Source organism: Symphalangus syndactylus, chromosome 17, assembly GCF_028878055.3.
Source record: "Symphalangus syndactylus isolate Jambi chromosome 17, NHGRI_mSymSyn1-v2.1_pri, whole genome shotgun sequence".
NCBI lineage: Eukaryota > Metazoa > Chordata > Mammalia > Primates > Hylobatidae > Symphalangus > Symphalangus syndactylus.
The window spans coordinates 89,227,471-89,233,743 of record NC_072439.2 but is presented as its reverse complement, the minus strand read 5'-3'; positions in this window follow the sequence as shown (position 1 = coordinate 89,233,743).

The following is a 6,273-nucleotide window of genomic DNA, read 5'->3' as shown; positions in this document are numbered from 1 at the left end:
CCGTTTTTATGCTTATACAAACTTTTAATATTTTACATTTAATGCTATATTTTCATTTTAAAAATTAATTTGTCTTAACTCATTGATTCATCAAATACTTACTGAAACCTATTATGTTCCAGATACTGTTCTATGTACTGTTGATTAAGCAGGGACAAACAAAACCCTTGTGTCTTTGATTTATATGACCTAGAATATGGTTTATCTTGGTAAATGTTTCAGGTGCACTTGAAAAGAATGTCTATTTTGCTGTTTTGGAGTGGAGTGTTCCATAAGTGTTCAATTGTTCTCTGTCTTTTCTGGTTTTCTGTTGACTCGTTCCATTGATTACAGAGAAGGATGTGGTGAAGCCTCCAACTATAATTGTGGATTTGCCTATTTGTTCTTTCACTTTTATCAGTTTTTGCTACATGTATTTTGAGGTTCCGATGTTAGGTGCATATACATTTAAGATTGTTATGTTTTCTTGGTGAATTGATCTTTTAATCATTACGGAACATCCCTTTTGAACCTGTTAATTCTTTAAGGTCTTTTTTGTCAAATATTAATATAGCCACTGAAGTTTTCTTTTGATTAGTGTTTACATGGTATATTTTTCCATATTTTTACTTTTAACCTATAAACATCATTGTATTTTAAGTAGGTTTCTCATAGATAGCATTTATCTTCTGCATTTTAAAATCCATTCTGACAATCTGTCTTTAAATTGGTATTTTTAGTCCACTTATATTTAACGTAATTACTGATATTGTTGAATTTAGGCCTACAAATTTCTTTCTAAAAAGTTTCTCTAATTTTTCTCTTAACATCTGTTGGACTTAATCTACCAACTTATTAATTGTTTCTTGTTTTTTCTCTGTTTTTCACCCCTTTGTTTTCCCTTTGCTTTCTATTTTGGTACTACCTATTTTTTAGTATTCCATTTAAATCTAGCTCTTGCAGTTTGACCACATATCTTTGTATATATTTTCTGGTGGTTTCTCTAAGGACTGAGACATAAATATAAATATAGATACAGATAGGCACATGTGAATTAAACACATATTCACACATATTTTCACAGTATACTTGGAATTAATATTTTACTACTTCAAGTGGAAGATACAGAAATGTAACCACCACATAAGCTCTTTTGAGCTTCCCCATTTTATGTTGCAATTGTCATCTAGAATACATCAACATACTTGCAAACCTCACCAGTTGATGTCATTGTATTTGCTTTCAATTATCATTTTAAAGAACTTAAGAAGAGAAAAATATTGTATCTCATTTACCCAGTCATTTACCATTTCTGTTGCTCTTTATTCAGAAAGTTCCAAGTTTCCCTCTGGTATTATTTCTCTTTTACCTGAAGAACTTCTCACAGAGCAAGTCTGCTGGTGATAGATCTTCATAGATTGTTTTTTTCTTCTGAGAATATCTTACTTTTCATTTTATTTCTCATGGGCATGTTCATGGACATAGAATTCTGGCTGACAGCTCTTTTATTTTAGCATTTAAAAATGTTTTATTGAGTTATGTCTACCATTATTTCTGATGAGAAATCTTCTCCATTTCAAATCACTGGCCTTCCAGTGCTGCTGCTTTCAGGTTGTTGTATTTGTCTTTATTTTTCAGCAACTTTATTTTTATGTATCTAGGCAGACATATTTATTTGAATTTATCCTATTGGGATTCAATGAGCTTGAATCTTGTTGAATTTATATATTTTTCCAATATTGGAAAAATTTTAACCATTATTTCTTCAAAACTTTTATGCGCATCGTAGTCTTTCTTCTCTCCTTCTGAAACCTTGATGATATCATTATTAGATGTTTTGGTACTGTTGGAGGTCCTAAAGTCTCTGTTCATTTTTTAAAATTTTGTATTTACTGTTTTTAGATTGAATAATTTTTATTAATCTGTCTTCAAATTTAATGACCTTTTTTTCCCCTTGTCTGCATCCTGCTATTGAGAACATCCAGTGTATTTTTTATTTTGGTTATTGTATTTTTTTGGTTCTAAAATTTCCATTTGGATTGTTCTAATATGTTCTATTTCCCCTCATGCAGCTTTTAATCTTTCCATTTATTTTAACAGTGATCACGCTCACTTTTTGGAGCATGGTTAAAACAGCTTCTTTGATCATTCCAGCATTTCTGTTATCTCAGGTTAGCATCTGTTGAATGTCCTTTCCCTTGCAAATCATTGAAATTTTCCAGGGACTTCATCTATTGAGTAATTTCAGACTGTAATTCCTGGACATATTGAATATTATGTTGTGAGGCACTTGGTTTTAAGTCATGGAAATTATTGATGTTAATTTTTTTAAGGAAGCAATTGATTAAGATGAATTTAGACCACAAGTTCCAGCTAGCTCAAATGTCAATTTGGTTTTCAGAGACTTTGAAGTGCTATTTGAATCCTCCTGCTTGTGTGCCAGCCAGTAACCAGTATTAGACCTGCACAGTGGTCTACTTTATAGATGATTTCTCGAAGCTTTTGCTATATTGTTTATGTTCAAATATATGCACGTGAAGGTTGAGGGTGAGCCCAGGAGTTTATAAATAAAGTTTTGGGATTGATTTCCACAGCTTCCTCAGCTGAATACTTTTCCTGGAACTTTCCAGCTTCGAAGATTTTCCTTTCTCATCTTCTGCCAAGAAAACTGAGGCTTTGAATTGTCTACTCTGCTGTTTATATTTTGTTATTTGTTCTGCCAGTCAGTTCAAATGGTGAGAGAATTGAGAAAGGGAAAAGAAAAGCAATGAGGATTTCTCCTGTGCCCTTGGCTCAGAGTTTTGGGCATCTGTTCTACTAGTTTTGCCACCACATCTGCCATTGGCTCTGCTATTACTGCCACTGCTGCTACAATGGGTTTGCCCTGGGGCTGAGAAAGGAGAGGATGGAAAAAAAACCAAATAAACAAAACAAGCAACAAAACTACAACATGCAAGGGAATTTTGACACTGTCTTTGTTCTTTAGGGGCCAAATTTCCTGCTCCTTCAACCAGAAAGAGAGGGCCTCTCTAAGAGCTCTTTCTGTCTGCACCTGGTGTGTATTTCTGGGTTTGAGGATTTGAAGATACTGCCAGTTCAGTGGTACTTGCAGTTCACCACACTGCCTGCTAGCATTTGTTATCTAGAGTCTTCAGATCAATGTTGCATGCATATTGTCCAGTATTCTCAGTTACCTTCAGTGAGAGGGGCAGAGAGAGGAGTGTTACTTTACCTTATATGTAACTGAAATTCCTATTTCTTTAAGGATACATTTATTTGTATGTAAGTCTTTCTTAATAAGCTGCTAAACTGTGAATTTATGTGGATGTGTACTTTTCTGTTTATTCTTAGCACTTAGCATAATATTTGAAACAAAATATATGTTTTAAAAAGTTCAAATTAAATTTCTTTCCAACTTTTCTATGCTGAATGTATAGAGGTTTTCAGTTGTTCTTAATATCATATCTTGTAAATTGTTTTATTATTTTTAAAATTTATTTTAGAGACAGGGTCTCACCACGTCACCCAGGCTGGTCTTGAACTCTTGGCCTCAAGTGATCTTCTTGCCTCAGCCTCCCAAAGTGCTGGGATTACAGACATAAGCCACTGTCCCTGGCCTCAATACCATATCTTTAGGGAATGGTTTGCTATATCATACTGCTCTTACTAAAACAAATTGTGACCCAAATGCCCAAATGCACCACCCCAGGCACCTTACTTTCTCCCTGGGAATAATTTAAGCAGAGAACAAAATTCCTCCATTCACTGTCCTCTAGATTTGTAGGAAATGCAAAAGTGCTGTCCATTTATTAGTGCTTTCTGTAACAGGCAATAAAATATGTCCTTCAATGCAAAGTGCTCTAAATATGTATATAGATGGAATTTTTCAAAAGCATCTCTGCATTTCCAAAGATGAAAAGAAATAACTATAAAGTGTGAGTCATACGTTAACTCATGCATTAGTGAAAGTTAGAAAGAAGCCAAACTAACAAAATAAAAATAATATGATCATTAAAAGAAGCAATGAAAAGTAGCATCTTATGTGGGAATTTTGCAAGGATAGGGCTGGTGTAAAGACACCCACTTCCAGCCACTTTGCCTTTCATTTTGGAGAACATTAAGGAGGATTTAGTGAAAGAATAACGGTAAAGTTATTTTCTCTATTTTCTTTTTCCCTAGTACCTCCTCCTCCAATAGAAGTAAACAAATAAACAAAAGAGACTCAATTATTGGCCAGCCTATAAGCTGTGTGCCTTGAGTCTGGGGATATACTGTAAAATAAACACTAAGACCTTTGTAGCTGTTTACTAGTCTGATGGCCAAACTTCAGGAAACTAATTATTTAAATGCTTATGTAGCAGGATATGGAGTATTTAGGGTTTTTATTTTTTCCTTTTTTGCTTCTGGCTGTGATTTGTGATGTGAGAATGAGGAGGCTTTTCTTTTTTTTCTTAATTTTTTTACGACTTTGCCTTCCCAGCAAGATATTGAATGAACCGAATGCAGGGACCCAAGGATGCCTCATTACCAGGAGTATGAAAAAGCCCTGCAGAATTGTTGCTACAGCTAATGGAAATTATACTGGAAAGAGAGCAATTATTTCTCCCTGTAAACAAAACAAAACAGAAGGCCATAGATTTTTCTTGAATTTTTTGAGCCTGAAGTGTTCTTACAAAGATGTCTAAGTTAGATTCCTACCTTTTAGAACTTGGTAAGACCATGAAAGCAGTAATACAGGTTCTCAGGCAATTGTGTTTTAAAATTATTTTCTACTTTATTAATTCTTCTGATTACACAAATAATGTAAGATAATCACACCAGTGAGACTATGCAAAATATATGAAGAAAAAGTTTAGAAAAATATCCTTCAATCCACTCTCACCATAACCCCGAACTATTTTATACATGTTAAATAGGCCCAAAGGAGCTATGTATTTACCCGTAATAAGGAGGCAAAAGCCATTTGAAGTATCAAAAGTTTCTTTTGTTTTGATTACAGTTGTATCAAATTGATGCAATTATACTGACTAGGCAGATGCTGACCCCAAGTTCTGATTGGCAGTTCTACATGCTACTGATAAATACAAGTGGGGAACATAATTAGTACTTAACTAACAGTTTGGTAGCAAAGGAAGAGCCCATGTGTGAAGAATAAAAGATATCCTTGAAGGCAAAAAGATCCAGAACTTATCATCATTTGCCACCTGGCCCAGCATCCATGGGCATATCAAACTTGTTATACTTTCAGTAAATCTATGTAGGTTCTGACTCATACTCAAGAGGTAACTCATCAGTCTTCCCTTCACAAAGGAGGTGCAGTCTGGGGATATGCTTGACAGAGGTAATGGGTTATTGATTTTCATATTGCCATCAAGTAACAATCATATTCTTCTGCATCCCATTCTTGTGGTAACTATAAAAAAGTAAATTTCTAGACTTAATAGGCTCCAATAGTTATTATTAAGGTGACATTTATGGTTCTGGAGACTGTCAATTCTTATATAATGAAATTAAGAACCAACCACCATTAAGCTAGAAGGAGTCTAAACACTCTGACAGTGACATGCACCCATCCCTGTACTCCCAGCTCAATGCCAGCTGAGTCAAGACATGAAAAGATCATGGATTTTGGAATCCTGAATTGTATTCTTACTACCTATATATGGTTCCTTATGTGTAAAAGAAAGAATACTAACATTTTTCTTGGGATCAGTATTAAATGAAAAAGAGGCATACAAGTTTGGTGAATACCCTTTTCCTCCCCCTGGGGGTAAGTTACTGTACCTGCAATCTTCCTGTGTATCTTAGACCTGGTTTGACATCAGCAAAGGAGAAAATATTGTTTGCCTATCTCCAGAGAAAGATAACTTTACACAGATGAAAGCAGAATTAGACTGAATTCTTCCATGAAATATTCACAACTATATTATATAAAATTTTTGTAAACAAAACTTTTGGGAAATGCTGAGATAGTAAAGTGACATAGCTTCCTTTATTGAAGGAATTCTTGGTGATACAAAGCTATTTGCAGAAAGAGTAGGAATTCACTTCATCCAACAGTCCTAAAAGGCCTAACCCATTCCAGCATCAACCCAAGTGCAGAATCTCATATGTCATCAACTCAAATGGTCCCAAATGCCATCTAAGTCAGGTATAGGTGAGACTCTGGATATGACCCATCTTTAGGTAAAATTCCTGTACATCTGTGGATCTATGGACTAGGAAACAAGTTATATGCTTCCAAAATGGAGTGCTGGAGAGGCATGGAGTTAAAATTGTCATTCTCTTAGGGAC